This window comes from Orcinus orca, chromosome 20 (assembly GCF_937001465.1).
Source record: "Orcinus orca chromosome 20, mOrcOrc1.1, whole genome shotgun sequence".
NCBI lineage: Eukaryota > Metazoa > Chordata > Mammalia > Artiodactyla > Delphinidae > Orcinus > Orcinus orca.
The window spans coordinates 20,167,686-20,184,688 of NC_064578.1; positions in this window are offsets into that span (position 1 = coordinate 20,167,686).

The following is a 17,003-nucleotide window of genomic DNA, read 5'->3' on the forward strand; positions in this document are numbered from 1 at the left end:
AGGTAACAGGAGGATGAACCACGTGCGTGCGTGTTGAGCTGGGGGCCCTCCGCCCATCCTGAGCCAGAGCGCTTTAGCCTCTGCCGCAGGGGAGAAGTGTGATGAGAGCAAGCAGCCAGCGTGGGGCTGAGGAAAGACAGTGAGCTTTGGGGTGGATCCGTGGGTTCAAATCCCAGCCCTCCAGCATTTTCTGGGCGCGCAATGTGGGACCAGGGTCCAAAAATGTATAATGTGTGGGTGGGTCTCAATTCGCGGTAGCTGGTGCTGTTGAGATACGGATCTGCCACAGGGGCTGATGGACATTCAGTGCATTCGAGAATTAATAACTCTTGCCCCCTTCACCACTTCTCTCTGGGGCGGGGCTGTAACCCAGGGGCCCCCTGATGATGGGAGGATAGCTGTCCCTGCCACAGTCCCTCCCTAAATCACACACTTCACCTGAGCCCCTCCATCAATGACCCTCCCCCGGGCATTCCCTCCTCGGCTGGTTCTTAAGCTGCGGATGATGGAGAATCACAGTCCTTTATCCTCAACCAGACTCTTGATGGGAGGGTGTTTAAATTTGACCGATAGGGCTTCCCTGGTGGCGCAGTGGTTGAGAGTCCGCCTGCCGATGCAGGGGACACGGGTTCGTGCCCCGGTCCGGGAATATCCCACACGCCGCGGAGCGGCTGGGCCCGTGAGCCATGGCTGCTGAGCCTGTGCGTCCGGAGCCTGTTCTCCGCAACAGGAGAGGCCACAACAGTGAGAGGCCCGCGTACCGCCAAAAAAAAAAAAAAAAAAAAAAAAGAAATTTGACCGATGGCTTACTATTTTGTCCTCAAGAGGAGGCAGCCTCTCTGAAGGCCCCCTCCAGCTATGCATCATTGTAGTGGCCCCTCTCGGAAGCTCCTGGAAGTCATCTGGAGAAAAACAGCCCCTTCTTTTAACCTTGGACTTCTCCGCCCATGCCACAGGTTTCTGACAAGCCCTCCTGATTTTGCTTTCCTCCCGGCCCTGCCCGAGGTACCCGGGGCTCCCCAGGGTCCTGGTAATGCTCGGATGACTGCTCAGTTATTCCCTCATCCTCTCTTGATTACTCTTCCTCCCTCATCATTATTCTTGTAGGACCACGGCTGTGGGTGCATGAACTCCTCTGGGCTGAGGCCCAGAGACGCTGCTGGATTTATAGATGTGCTTAATGGCGTTCACAGTCAGATTCCCCTGGGCACCACCAGGATGCCCTCGGCCATCTGGGGGTTCCAGCTGGCCTTTTAGTTGTATTCAAACTAAGGCTTATCGAGCACCCACTGCTGGCTGTAGCTGCTCCGGGCGGTGGGTCTGCACTTTGACTTACCAAATCTACTCCTCATCATATGCATAATAAGCATCCCCCGTTCATTTAGTCCACACATGGATGGGGTATCTCCTCTACAGCACGAACTGCACAAGGGCTGTGTACTTCGTAGTGTTAATAAAATATAAACGGTCCCTGCCTCGCACAGGCTTACGTGGGAAAAGAAACAAGACACCTTATCTCATTCGGTGAATGAGAAAGGAAGGCGTTTTGGGACCCCAGAAGGAGAGACGTTGGGTCCAGCAGGACAAGAGTTGGGAGGGTGAGGAGGGGAAACGTTGGGCTTCCTAGAGTAGGTATTTCCCAGGCTGTGTCTTGAAGGATCCCTAGGACCCGGACAAGCAAAGGATGGTACAGGGAGGAAGGGTGAGCAGGCAGAGGTGAAAGCATGGGCAGAGAGTGCCTTACTCCTACAAAGGTTAGGACCGGGGGCTGGCAGCTGCCGTGGTCCTTAACATAGTGTCTGCCCCAAAGTCCTCATTTTATTTATTCTCATTCTTAGAGGAAGACTAATGTTTGAAGACCCGCTTGCACCCAAAGCCTCAGCTTCTCCATCTGTAAAGTTACGGAAGTGAACTCGTTCATTTATGCTAGTCTCGCGAGTTTGGACCAGCTCCGTGATTTTGAATTCCAGGAGCTGAGCTCAGCTTGACGTTTATTACGTGTTTTCTTCCCGAGCACGTGCTCGAGCTGATTTGGCTACGGAAGGTTGGGGTTGGTGGGACTTCTTGGCTTCAGGGGCCAGTCTGGGGGAGAGAAGAATCTTTCTCCATCCCAAGCCACCGCAGCCCCACGTGAGGCATATAAATGCTGGTGGAGACGTAATTCACTTCTTGTTGGTCACTGTTGCCAGGGAAGCCAGGATGTTGCTCTGAAGGCCTCTGCCAGGCTTCTCTAAAGAGAGAGGGCTGGGTGGTCTCTCTCTAGCCCAGGACAACCGTGCCCACCAAGGAATTGCCCACCCTTAAAAGACCCAGTCTGTGTGTTCGTAAAAATCCCTTTGCAGTCACCGCCTTTTCTCTCCTCTTCTTTCTTGTTGTACAACTTTTCTCAAGTAGAGCCCGAGGCTTGAAGTGGGTTAAAGCAGAGCTTCCAAAGCCTCGTGACTCAGGCTGGTGGAGGTTTCAGAGACATCCCGGCAGGATCTGGTCTGGCTGACTGCCCAGGGCTTGGTCCTCTCTGAGCCCTGACCTGAGGACTGCAGGACCCTCACTGGGCTTGGGATCCACCCCCGCGTTTGGTGAGTCACTGTCTGAAGCAGGCCTATTAGCGAGAGGTGCCTCTGGTGCCATGGCCCTGTCCACCCACGGGGGCCCCCTCCTCAGACCTCCTCCGCATTAGCCTTGGCTGGCTGGCTCTCAGGTGGTGAGAGCAGCCGTACCTTGTGCTCTGACACTTGCCTCCTGCCGCAGGTCCCCGGATCACGGAACGTGAGCGTTGTCCTTCTTTTCCAGAGGCATGGGCTGCTCTCCTCTCTCCAGTGCATTTTCCACTGCGGCCTCTTGTTCTCTATTTAGCTCTGAGCACAGTCTTCTGGCGTAGTGCAGACAGACTGCAACCCACCCCATCACATCTCCGTCCTCCTTTCCCGCAGGGCCCAACAGAGTGGCAAATCAGTGACTGAAAGGGCTGATGTCCTAGATTGATCAGTCCCAAGGCTTCCCTCCCTCCTTGTGATAGGATTATACACCCACACCCCTTGCCCTAGGACTCTGTAGTGTCTTTCTACAGAGAAGATGGAGTATTTATCTCTACCCCGTTGACTCTGGGTGTGGTCATGGGCTGTTAGCCAATAAAATGCTAGTAGTTGCACAAAAGCAGAGTCTCTAATCGTACTTGTGTCATTTTGCCCAGACTTGCATTTCTGCCGTTTGCTAGGAGAAGGGACTGCCCAGATGAGTTGCTGGTCCTGGAGAGAGACGTGGAGCAGGCCCGAGCTCGCCCCACACCCCACAAGGCCAGAAGTAGAGCTTCCCCTGAAATCTACATACCTTAGAGTAATAAATACTTTTGTACCACTGGGGGCTGGGAGTTTTCTGTCATGCCCAGCAGCTTTGCAGAAGACCGTCTGTCATAAAGGGTCAACTTGCTGCAGGGGCTGCATCGTTTTCTAGTTCCATCAGATCCTATGTGCGAACACAGTAGGAAAGCCCGAGTTTTCTGAATGGAGATGGAGGTAGGGAGGATGAACTCTGGTTCATAGCTCACTGTGCTTGGTAGATACTCTGCTCCCAGTCTGGGTCTGGTGGAATCTACCACTGTGTTATAGCCCAGGTCGTGTGTGGAATCTCTCAGTTTTTAAGTATTGAATCAAATTCATATACCACTCTGCAGGCAAAACAAAAACGCTTCTGACCAGCCCATGGATTGCCAGTTTACAGCCTCTGGTTCATCCACCCCGAAAGTACCCCTCCTCTGAACCCTTGGCATTGGCTAAAATTCTCATGGAAGGATCCAAGAATGCAGAACAGCCGTCAGCCTAATGGTACAGCCTGTTCTCTGATGGTGTTCCTTTGGTGCTGCTGAAATAGAGCACCGGACTGAGAACCCTGAGTTCTGAGTTTGAGTTGGAATCCTTCTGCTAGCTTGACTTGCTGTGGGGCATTGAGCGAGTCACTTTCTCTCTGTGGGCCTTAGTTTTCCTATCTGTGTAATGACTTTACCACTTAGAAGCTGAGAAGCTGGGAACGAATTACTTAACCTCTCAAGCGTTAGCATCCTCGTCTGGGAACTGGGATCTCACGGCTCGCCTGACCGAGTTGAACAAGGACCCAAGGACTGAATCCGATATGAACAGAGGCTATGAGCACTATGCCCAGCACACACAGTCCGCTGGCTGTTCACTGTGGCTCCTGCTGCCGCCGGTTATTAACAAGAACAATAATAAATGAAAAACATGGTCTGGGATTCTCTGCTCCCAGTCTGGGTCCGGTGGAATCTACCGCTGCGTTATAGCGCAGATTTGTGTGTGGAATCTCTCTACTAGGAGCTGGGGCAGAAGTTGGCACACAGAATTCTGGGGCAGTTATCTTTCGAGCAGAAATGCACTGTTCTTATTTCCTCTCTGTCCAGTCTGAGGTCCTGCTGCATCCTCTCATTCCCTGCCCAACCCCTTGATGCCCCTTGGTAGGCGTTCCCTTTACTGTGGGTTTCTTTGCTGACAGCCCGTTTGCGTCCCTGTCCCTCACACTCGGCCCTGAGCACCTGCCTTCCACAGATTGGCTCTCCTTGACTGCCTCCCTGCAGGGTGCTCTGCAAGGGTTTCCGTGCTGAGATGCGACACCCTTCCCGGCTGCCAGCCTGTTACTCATGTGAGTTTCTACACCCTGTAGCACCCAGGTCTCTTTCCCCAGGCCAGGACCAATAGTAAACAAATGGATCAGAACACTGCCAGACACCAGAGAGTCTAGGGGATGTGGTGAAGGTGGTGTAACATTTGATTCAAAGCCATGTCATGGATTAGCAGACCCTCTCTGGAATCAGGGGACAGAAACTTGCTTCAGACTATCTTGAAAGAAAAAAATGATTGATTCATGTAACTTGGAAGTTCACGGGTTGAGCCCGGGCCTCTCAGACGTTGTTCCCTGTCTCTCCCCACCCCCACCCCAGTGCCTTCTTGGTGCTGCTGGACTGGTGTGCTCCCTGCCTTTAGAGAATGTGACTGGTAGTTGTAGAAACCCAAACGGGAACGGGGCTGCCCTTCACTTCCAAGGAAGGATTCTGATTGGCTTACCTTGGACCAATCACTGTCGCTGGGAGATGAAGAAGCAAGTTTGGCCGAGCCTGGCTGTAAGCCTATCACTGCAGCAAGTGTGTGTGAGGTGTACCGTCCCAAATATTTGCTCTAGAACCCCAAGCAAGGGGGTGGGGATGTGGCTCCCCAAAGGAGATGAGCTGGGCTGCCCACGAATACTTGGCCCGTCCTGTCCAGGATGTTGTACAAAAGCCTCGAGTCACTTCTCTTGGTTCTTTGTAGATCTCACATGACAACTCTGGGTGGGGGAAAGGGCAGCAGGCTCTCTACTGTAGGAAGGTCTAGTGTACACTGTCAAAGGAAAGGGGGAACTGGCTGGATCCTCTGCACCAGTGACATCTGGGAGGCTGAAAGGATTACACGTGGGCTTGCATAAACACAGAATTGTCTGACATGCACGTATAGAAAGCAGAGGCTGGGTGTTGTATAACATAGTGGGCCCACTTGCATTTAGATGGCAGGGAAAGGACCCCTGCTCCTACATGGGGGTTAGTCCGCCTGCAGCCCATCCCTTGCGTCTGGTCCGGCTCCCCAGCCCATCACCTCCCTGACTCCTCTAGTTTAGGCCTCCTCTGTGCCCATCTGGACCCAGTTCTTCGCTTTGCCCTCCCACTCCTGCTGGCTCCCTCCTGTCCATGTCCCATGGAGCTGCAGGTGCAGGTCTTACTGTGTTACCTGCCTGCAAACCTCTGCCTGTTCTCATTACCCAACAGAATAAAGTCTCAGCACCTTTGTTATACACGATCCTTCTTAAGCTCACTTTTGTCCTCTGTTCCAGACTGAAAAAGCACAGGTGGGAGTCCAGTTGGCCTAGATTTGAGTCTTGTCGCTGCTTCCTAATACCCAAGTAATTTTGGACTTGACACTCACTCTCTCTGGGGCTCAGACTCCTGTAAAATGGAGTTGAGAGCCTTCTCTCCCTCTCTTTCCTTCCCGCCTCTGCCTCCCACCAGCTCTCTCTCTCTCTCGCCCACTCTCTCTCCCCCCGCTTCCTCTCTCTGTCCCTCCATCTCTCTCCCTTCTTCCCACTCCTATTTTCTGTCACTTTCTCCCTCCCCTGCACACACACCTTGCAGTGAGCCGTGAGGACTGAGTGATGTCTCATGCAGATAGAGCACCCAGAGCAGAGCCTGTCCTCTGTGCCTGCCTGTTGCCTCGTGTTCTCCACTGCATGTTCCCTTGTTGTATAATAAGGAATTTGTCTGGACTTTATCCTAGGTTGCTGGCATAGAGCTTCTGAAACGAATTTCTCAAGTGGTGGGAGTACCTTTGTAATTCATGAGCCCCTTAAATTAAACTTACGTTATGCTAATGAGATGAGTTGACTCAAGTATGCAGATGCATCCCCAGAAAGACCAACTGCGTGATTAGAGGGTTGGGGCTTTGAACCAGCCTGACCTCCGGGCTGTGGGGAGGGGCTGGAGACTGAGTTAGTAATCATCCCTCTGTAACGAAACCCCAATAAAAATGCTGGACACTGAAGCTCAGTGGAGCTTCCTGGTTGGTGAGCCCATCAGTGTGCCTGGAGGGCGACAGTCCTGACTCCCACAGGGAGAGGACATGGGGGCTCAGCGTTTGGGTCCTTCCCATCCCAGACCTGTCCGGTGTGTTTCATTATTAGGCTGGTCCTGATCTGTATCTTTTATAATAAAACTCTAATAATGAGTAGAGCACTTTGCTGAGTTCTGTGAGCTGTTCTAGTGAATTATCAAAGGGGGGCATAGGAACCTGCCCCCCAATTTGAAACCAGCTGGGCAGAAGCATGGGTGGCCTGGGGATCCCACTTGTGGTTGGTGTCTGAAGTGAGAGCACATCTTGTCAGGAGGCCTGCTTAACTTGTGGGGTCTGTACTAACTGGGTGGGTAGTGCCAGCATCCAATTGCAGTTCATGGGTTGACGTTGAAACAGAGCAACCTTCTACTGGGCTGTACTCTGTGGGCTCTTCTCCTGGGACGCCTCTTTCTATCTGGATTGTTCTTTTTCTCATTGGATCAGAAACTTGTATTCACCCTGCAAAACTCACACGAGATGCCCAGCTCTCAGAGGCTTTCTCCCTCAACTTGTTGGAATGGAAAATCCCAAATACACGCAATTAGAGAAAATAATACAACCAACTCACACACTTACCGCCAGCTTCAACAGGCACCCACTTCCTGCTCCTGCTTCCTCTCTTACCATCCTTACCCCTCAGCACTCAGAGGCTCTTCACGGTCTCTGCAGAGAGGTCCAAGGTGCCTGCTGAGGTCAAGGAACTGAAGACTTGTCCGAGGCCATCCCCCAGGGAGCACAGCAGACCTGGGAGGTAGCTGTTTTGCATCAGTGACTTGTATGCAGAGGGAAATGAAACACACTTACACAAAAGCTGGATTGGCACGACAAGCAAATTTACAGAGAACTGCGTGTCATTTGAAATAATAAGACCAACATTGTTTGGACGGCAGCAGATGGGAAAGAGCACACGTCTTCTCAACCAGCATTTGGGTTTATCTGAGAGCCCCATGTTAATTCAGTTCACCAAATATTTTTCCAGGAGCAGTGGTGTGGGCTGGATGGTAGCTACGACCCGGTCATGCGTGGGGGAGCGAGGGTGGGGTGGGGAGGAAGGTGGTGCTGGGATTTTCCAACATGTTCTCTCTTCTTTAAAGACTTTTACCCCGCCCTTTCTCCTCTCCTCCCTCCCCCATTCCTCCCTTTCTAAACTGCCCGCGGGGCTCTGGCATCGTGCCGAAGGCTGGGCTTGTGGTGGTGGTGATGGTGGTAAAGATCACAAGAATACATATAATAACGGGCACTTACATGGGGCTTATCACGTAGCAGGCACAGTTGCCAGGGTTTTACATGCATTCCTTCAGTGAATTCTTACACCAACCCATCAGCTGATGGTCAGTTATCATCTGTTTAACAGATGGTGAAACTGAAAAACAGAGAAGTTAAATCATTTGTCCAAAGTCACACAGCTCCTAGACATGCAGAAAGGAACAAGACACATGGCTGCCAGCTTGTGTGGGCTGCCACAAGGATAGTTTTCGAGCATCAAATAGAATAATACAGTGTTTATGAGTTCACGGTTGATAGTAGTCCAGGAGAGATGGAGGTGGGGGGTGGCGGAGACAGGAGAAGAGAGAAACACTTTACAGCAGAACGCCAGCAATCAACGTAGAAGGAATGAGAAAGTTACCGATTGGCGACCTCCAGTGCAAGGCCCACAAGGGATGCTGAGACCATTGGGTGAAAGGCATTGGGGGAGCAGGATATTAATATGATTCCAGAGAATCAGCCCACAGATGAACTACAAATTACAGTGGGAAAAATGGGCCTTTATGGTGAAGATAGTAGTCACCACCTGAACTGATGATCAAACCTAGTGTCTCTAAGAGAGGGAAGTCCTGACGTTACGGGCCTCCTGATGTGGTACAGTGAAAAGTCAATGACATCATCTACCTAATATTCTTGCCAAAAATGTTTACTCTGAATCGAATCATGAGGACGCAAGTAGAAAAATGCACAATGTGGGGCTTTCTACAAGGCTACTGGCCTGGACCTTTCAGACCAAAAAGAAAGCCATTGCCTGTGAGAAACAAACAAAAAGGCTATAGGTGTGTGTATATGTGTGTATGTGTGTGTGTATGTACGTATGTGTGTGGTTGCGAGCACTTGTGTCTATATGCATGTGTACACATGTATGTGTGAGGGTGTGTATATGTGTGGCTGTGTATATGTGTACACGTATGTGTGTATACATGTGTATACAGGTATGTATGTGTGGGGGTGTGTATATATATACATCCTTGCGTGTATGTGGTGTATATGGATGTGTTGTATGTCTCTCTGTGCCTTTTTTTTGTTTTTCATAGTTAAAGTATTTAATTGATTCTGAAGCTAAGGGAAAACATCTATACATTATAAAGTGTTAAGTCAAATGATTCTCAGGCACTTAGATGAAATCTCATGGGAATCAAGTGATGCGATTAATTCCAACTGATGGAAAGTTGAGACTTTGGGATCAAAGCAACAACTGAGTTGGGTTAATTCCTTCTTACTTCTTTGACTCCACAACTTCGCATGCCCGCTACGTACCAGGTCCGTGTTCACGTGGAAATAGCAGTGAATGGGACTTTACAAACTGGTAGAGAAGGATGGTGCTGAAGAAGCAGTCTGGGGCACTAGAGGAAGCGCAGGGAACCGAGGGGAGCATCAGGCACATCTCGTGTCGGGAGAGACCCCTCTGCTGACGCTGGTGGACAGGCAGAGGCAAGGAGGGGCAGGGCAGGCTCTCAGGTGGGGCACAGGGACGAGAGGAGCGGCTAGAATGACGGGAGCACACAGGGAGCGTGCCCCCCGGGGAGCCGGAAGGGAAAGGGAAAGGGAAAAATTTTGGGAAAGGGAAAGGGAAAGTAAATATTGGTGTAAAAGTCACCTTCTTTCCCAGAAATCACTTCCTTTTTTCCATGAAAATTTTTTTCTCTCTCCCTGGCCCTGTTATAGCCTCACTTGTGCAGGAAAGTCTTGCCTTTGCCGGGCATTTGGAGGCTCGGGGAGGCTGCAGGCAGTACCTGGGCTCCCTCTGGATCCCAGGAACGGGGCAAGGGCTGCCCCAAGTGCAGAGTGAGGGCACACCCTCCCGCATTCTGTGCTCACAACGCAGCCTCCTCCCTCCCGGCTTGGGCCCTGGTTCCCTTGTCCCACTGGTATGGATTGGACATTTGTGAGTTATGTTTCTGCGTTGAAATGAATTGGCATGTGCCCAGAGGGGAAACAGAACACCAGTGAGGAGTGCAGGCTCCGTGGCTGGCTCCCACTTTGGCAGGGACACACCAGGTTTTCTGCGGACGCTGCAAACGCTTTCCTCCTTTGAAGTGGGCTTTCTGCTCCATGAAATATTTAACGAAGGCGTGTTGCAGATAAGGCTTGAGACACCTCTCAGTCTACTGGCTTCCCTTCTAAAGCGTGCTGCCCCCGGTTCTGTAACAAAGAGCCAGATGTGCTGGGAGCACCGGCTGGTGCTTTGGAGGCCCCGGCGAGGCGGGTTCTCTCCTCTTGGTCAGGTCGGCGCTGACCTTTCCAGAACCCACCGCCCAGCGCTGCGTTGACCCAGTTCCCAGGCATCCACGTCATCTCTGCAGAAGCGGCCTCCAGCCTCACGATCTCTAGGATGAAACATTCCTTCCTGCTGTCTGCCCTCGATCTGCCCGACTTTGGACTCGAGAGCCTTTGTTCTTTCACCCATTCCCTGTCTTTGTGATCTTTCCATTTACAGTTTTACCAATCCCACGTAAGTGCTTCTCACCCCGCTGGTTCTGAAATACATGAAGCCTCCCCTCCCTTTTGTCCTATAAGCCACTTCATGTTGTTCCTTAACTACTTCCTCTTCAAAGGGGCGTGATTCCCTATGTCCTCAAGCCCCTTCCCCATCCAGCCTTCATAGCTCACGTAAAGAACCCGCTTTCTCAAACAGAAATTCAGCCACCTCACTTCCTAGCCTCCAACCAGTCCTTCACTGGTTCTACCACGACGATTAGACTCAATGTTACCTTCCCTCTTGCTAGGTGTTCAGGAAACACTGGTTCACTGTGTGAATCCATGTCACGTCCACTGCCTGCCTCTTGGGGCTTGAAGCCCGTGACTCCCTGACTCAGACTGCACATTTGAAAACGCCAGTTTTATTCCCCACTTTCTCACACTGTCTCACCCCTCTGTTCACTCAACTGGTATGGACTGGGTGTCTGCTGTGCGCCAGTACTTTTCTAGATCGGTGCTATCCAATCGAAAGCTAATGTGAGCCACGTATGTAATTTAGATGTTCTGGTAGCTACATTAAAAGAGGTAAAAAGAAAAAGATGAAGTTAATTTTGATAATTTATTTTATTTAACTTCATATGTCTAAAATATCAATTTTAGCATGTAATCAATACAAAAATATTAATAACGATGTTTTAATTATTTGTATCATACTAAGTCTTTGAAATCTGGTGTATATGTTACACATACAGCACATCTCGATTAGGGATGGTCGTATCTCCAGTGCTCAGTGTGGCTTGTGGCCACCGTATTAGACAGCCCGGCTCTGGGTGATAAGATACAGCTGTGTACAGGGCATCAGAATCCCCACCTTCAGTATGAAATAGATAATAAGAACCTGCTGTATAAAAAATTAATTAAATTAAAAAAACAAAGAATCCCCACCTTCATGGAGTTTACATTCTAGTTAAAGAGACAATAAACAAGAAAACAACATGGCCTGTAATTTCAGGTGGGCATGCTTTCTCTGTCACTCATCCATGTCTCACTAAGCTAGCAGCCCCTTGAGTGCTGCCTCTCTCTGAGGTAGTGGTTAAGACCGTGGGATAAAGCAGCGGTCCCCAACTTTTTGGCACCAGGAACCGGTTTCGTGGAAGACAGGTTTTCCACGGATGTGGGGGGCGGGGATGGTTCAGGCAGTAACGCGAGCGATGCGGAGAGGCAGATGAAGCTTCGCTCGCTCGCCCGCGGCTCACCTCCTGCTTTGCGGCCCGGTTCCTAACAGGCCGTGGACCTGTGCCGGTCTGTGGCCTGGGGGTTGGGGACCCCTGGGATAAAGGATTGAATCTCGTGTGCCCCTTGCTCTCTGTGATAGGGAGAATAATACCCCCCGGTGATGTCCGCATCCTAATCTCTGGGACCTGTGGATATGTCACCTTAAGTGACAAAAGAAGCTTTGCAGTTGTGGTTAAGGTTAAGGAGCTTGGGATGGGGAAGGTGATCCTGAATTATCCAGGGGAGCCGATCTCATCACAGGAGTACTTCAAAGCAAAGTACTTCCGGCTGCAGAGAACCCGAGAGATGACATCATGAGAAGGACGCGGTCTGTGTTGCTAGCTTTTGTGGTGGAGGAAGGTGGTCATGAGCCAGGGAATGCAGTGGCCTCTAGAAGCTGGAAAAGACAAGGAAACAGGTTTTCCCTGAGAGCTGCCAGAAAGGAATGCAGCCTGCTGGCACCTTCATGTTAGCCTGCTGAGACCCACGTTGGACTTCTGACCTAGAGGACTGTGAACTTATAAACGTGTGATGTTTTAAGCCGCTAAATTTGGGACAGTTTGTTAGGGCAGTGACGGACCACTAACACACTCGCTCTTGGATTAAGTGACGAATAACTCATTGTTCTGAGATTCAGAAATTAGTTATATCTACCTCGTGGGAGTTTGCGGTGGATGGAAATGAGCTGACGGATATAAAGCACTCAGTACGGCGTCTAGCCCACCATAAATGCGCACTTGCTGTCAGCTAACACTACATGGATTGCTGCAGTTTCTCAGCGGGGCTGGCCTGGAGCAGGGATTCTGTCCGTGCTGGTTGAATGAACACTGAGTGACTGGCCTTCTGTCACTGTCTTCCAAGACACAGTCGTCGGCTTCTTGGAGATTGTCTGCTCCGTGATTCTGCAGAGTGTGGAACCCGAGGGGATTTGCGTGGCACACAGTCAAACGTGTTTCATTTGAGTCGTTATGCATTTTAATATGTATTGGAAAACTACGGCTGGTACATCGAATCCGTTATTCACAGATAAAGGACAACAAAGTGAACCCGTTTTTTAAAAAGTGTTGTGTGAACACTGGCTCCCATGGTGAGGGCAGTAGGTGAGTGGCTGAAAGCCTGATCTAGTCAGCTGTCTCATTCTAGAGACGGCGAGACGGGGGCTGAGGGAAGGAGGGTGACGTGTGGGCTGCGTTGTGGCCGTGAAGCGGCCTCGTCTCTCCACTCCCTGCTCCTGCTCATATACTGAACTGTTTTGAGTTGGGACCAGCCCTTTATTTTTATTTATTTATTTAGTTATTTACAGTATGCGAGCCTCTCACTGCTGTGGCCTCTCCCGTTGCGGAGCACAGGCTCCGGACGCGCAGGCTCAGCGACCATGGCTCACGGGTCCAGCCGCTCCGCGGCATGTGGGATCTTCCCGGACTGGAGCACGAACCCATGTCCCCTGCATCGGCAGGCGGACTCTCAACCACTGCGCCACCAGGGAAGCCCGAGACCAGCCCTTTAAATCGCTTAGAAACCAGTAGTCACGCTTCAAGCATGGAAAGGTTTTCAAGTGAATGTCCCTCGTGTTATGGAATTAAGGGACATCTTTGCTCAGTCTGATCCCCCCTTTACTTATCCCATCTCCAGCCAAGGACTAGGAAGTGTACACACAGGACCTTCATATTAGTCCAAACTCTTTTTGGTGGTTCAAGGCTAAACTATGACTAGAGCCAGCTTGGGCAGAGGGATATTTATTGGCTCATGGGCAAGGTGAGGTTGAACAAGCAAACCACAGGAAGGATGAAGATGCAGCTGGGCTTTGGGCACTTCCCACGGCAGGGGCTCTGCCACCTCTCTGTACCTCTTTCGTTTCCACTTTCCCCTGTAAATGTCTTCCCGCTGCTCCTGGCCTTCATGTCTCGGCCTCACTTCTGCCGCTGCCAGATATCAGAGAGGGTCTGGCTTTGTTTTCTGGTTCCAATGTGAAGAATCCCAGAGACAAAGTCTATGACTGGTTGGGCTTGGGCTGAATGTCCAATCCTTGACCAATCAGATTGATTGGGCTTGAGTTCAATGTCCAACCCTGGACCAATCAGATTGGTTGAACTTAGGTTGAATGTCTAACCCAGGACCAATCAACTGTGTTCAGTGGAGATGTTGAGGGGGCAAGGCCAAGGAAGAGCATGGCTGCTTTCTCTCCAGCCACAGGATGCTGTTCTGCAAAGGTGGTGGTGTGATGTAGTGGTCAGACCTAGCCAGAGGCAACCTCTGGTCTTATGGACCTGGAAAGCTTGCTTGCATAGCTCAAACCTCTGCTTCTGCACTTACTAGTCTTTTTATCTCAGGAATATTTCCAATTTCTCTAAGCCTCAGTTCCCACATCTATAAAAGTGGAAATTTTGATACTTACTTTGTAAGATGTTATGAGGATTGTGGGAAATAACAGGTGAAAATATCTAGTGCACAGTAGGGGATCAAGAAATGTTTGCTTCCTTCTTTCCCAAGTGGCCAATTTTTCTTCTGCACTTTTGCTTAGGAAGCAGGTTTCTCAGCTCATGATTGAGACCCTTCTCTTATTATTTCCTCCTGTTGATTGGAAAGAAGCAAAACTAGTTCCCTCCTATAATTTCTTCTTCTAATACTGGTTTTAAAACATACTGGGTTAATGATAATTGGAGAACACCTAGGACATCAAAAACAAAAATGTAGGTCACATTAACAGTGACTGCTGGAATTCCTGAAATAAACATGATGGGAACTGTCTAGGGAAATGAACATTATGCAAAATGCTAAAAGGAATGGGGAGGAGATGGGGAAAGGAGGAATCTGCATCTGCTGGGAAAGTGCCTCAGGAGGTCGGCATCTGACCATGGGTCACAAGCTCATGCATGGTCCAGAGTGGACTTCTGCCTTCAAAAGGGTCTCAGGTCTGCTCTCCAGCAGGATGTCTGGGTGATGGCCTTTGACACATCACAGACTTCTGAGGACTGGCCCAGGGGGATGATAAGGATATAAAGAAAGCCATCTCTCCAGGAGATGAGGAGAGCCTCATCTCCGGGTCATATAGACCCTCTACCTGCTGGAGAAACCAGTCAGATCCTGTATTTAGAGTAGGCTTGGAAAAAGGTAAAGGATAATGGCTTTGGGGTAGTAAGGCAGAGAAGAAGTCGGGAAGAAACAGGGCAGGAAGGGAGGCACTGAAGGGAGACCCCACGCCTTCACCCAGCCGCCTGTTCCTTTGTCCCTCCATCTGTCAGCCATCCATCATCTGTCCACTTGTCCATCTGCCTCGCTACATACATAATTCACTTCTTCTGTTGGTCTAAGGTGGGGACAAGGTTAAGGAGTCAGTGCTGGAGAAATGGAAATGAGTTAGACGAGGCCTTTCCTACTTCACCAAGTTCACAATCATATATTTTGCACAATGCACAGTGAGGAAAGGACTGTACGTATAGAAATAAAAAAAATAAGGAAGAATATTTAGAATACAGAGCACATACTAGAAAACCTGATCTATCAACTCGGTTACCCTTGCTTGTTTTTTTTTCTCCTTGAGATTTGTTCTATGAAGAGCATCTTCATTCCTCTGAGGAAATTTGCCAGATCAACTTGAATTGGGGTGTTCAGAACAGTTACTCTCCTTGAAGTACCGCTTCCCTACTTCCTTACCCTTCAAAAACTATTGCATCCTGACCTGCTAGAAAAGGCTAAGGGGACTTCCCTGGTGGCGCAGTGGTTGTGAATCTGCCTGCTAATGCAGGGGACACGGGTTCGAGCCCTGGTCTGGGAGGATTCCACATGCCGCAGAGCAACTGGGCCCGTGAGCCACAACTACTGAGCCTGCGTGTCTGGAACCTGTGCTCCGCAACAAGAGAGGCCGCGATAGTGAGAGGCCCGCGCACTGTGATGAAGAGTGGGCCCCGCTTGCCACAACTAGAGAAAGCCCTCGTGCAGAAATGAAGACCCAACACAGCCATAAATAAATAAATAAGTAAGTAAGTAAGTAAAAAAAAAGCCAAGCATTAAAAAAAAAACAAAAAACAAAAAAACGGCGAAGTCCAAGGCCCAGCCAGGCTGTTTCTGACTCAGCGTTTGTGAGAGTTGATGCGGGTGCATGGAAAGAACGCCTGCCTGGGAGTTTGGAGCCTGGGCGTCTAGTCTCTTCGCGCAAGTCCCTTCTTGGCCAGGCTGTATAATCCTCGGTTTTGCCCAGCTCTGACGTTGCAAGGCCCTCAGGTTCTTCCACCTCGCACCTCTGCGTGCCTTGGCCTGGGTGTCGATACTGATGGGACATCAGTATCCTTCCTGCTCCCTCCAGGAGAGGGAATTTTGCATGGTAGACAAGTCGGCAAATGTTTGAATGAGCTACTTTATGCCATTTCCTTAAAAAAAAAAAAAGTCCCTTTGTTGCCCAGATAAAAGACCAACAATGCCCAGGATACTTTGAGGACACCAAATCTAGCTGAGAACAGAAGGAAACGCTCTATATGGTCCTTTAGAAATGTCTAAGTGCCCCTAGAGTATGCCAAGCTCTGCATGAAGCCCTGGACCCCACTGACAGGCTAAGACCCAGTTCTGCCCTTGAGGGATACACATTCTCCTGGGGAGCTGGGCAGGGGTGCAAATACCGATGCTATGAAAAAGGCCCCATGCACGTGCATCCAGGTGCAGAAAGGTTTCCAGCTGAGGAGGTATGAAGCCATAGTCTTGAGGCATGAGCGGTAACAAGATGCGGACCAAGAAATCAGGGAAAGAGAGCTCTGCGTGAGGGAAGATGTGAAGCTGTGTAACTGAGTGATGGTTTTAATTGCAGATAGCTAGGTGCTGCTGGCATTTGGGGTTCAAATGAGTAACATCCATAAAGGCCTTGAACAGTAAGTTAAGGAGCTTCAGTTTTCTCCTAAACACAAAGAGATTTCGAGGGGTTTAAAGCCCAGAATGAGATGGTATCTTAGTTTGGGTTCCCCTGAAAGCAGCGCCTAGGATGAGTACTTGGGTGCATGTGGTCTATTTGGAGGGTGATCCCAGGAAACAGAAGGGGTGTGAAAAATGATACGGGGACGGAAGAACAGTGGAAACTCTGTGTTTTTGAGCTGATACCAACTATGGGCAAAGCAGATCTCTGTCTTGCTGGGGATCCTTTAATGAAGCATGTAGAACGTGCCCCAGAATTGTCCCACTGAAGATAGGAAGCAGGGGGCCTTTATCCGCTGACTCCCATCCGTCATTAATTGAAGGTTACCTTCAGAGGCAATGATTCCTTGCACGTACAGCTGTTTGCCTGTAACTAATGCCCATCTGCACTGCGAGCCCTGCCCTCACTGCCTCTCTCAGAGCACTTTTCACATGTGGACATGGAGAGTAAATTACCATAGATGTCCAAGGACCGTGCCTGACCTTCTTCTCTCCGCCCGG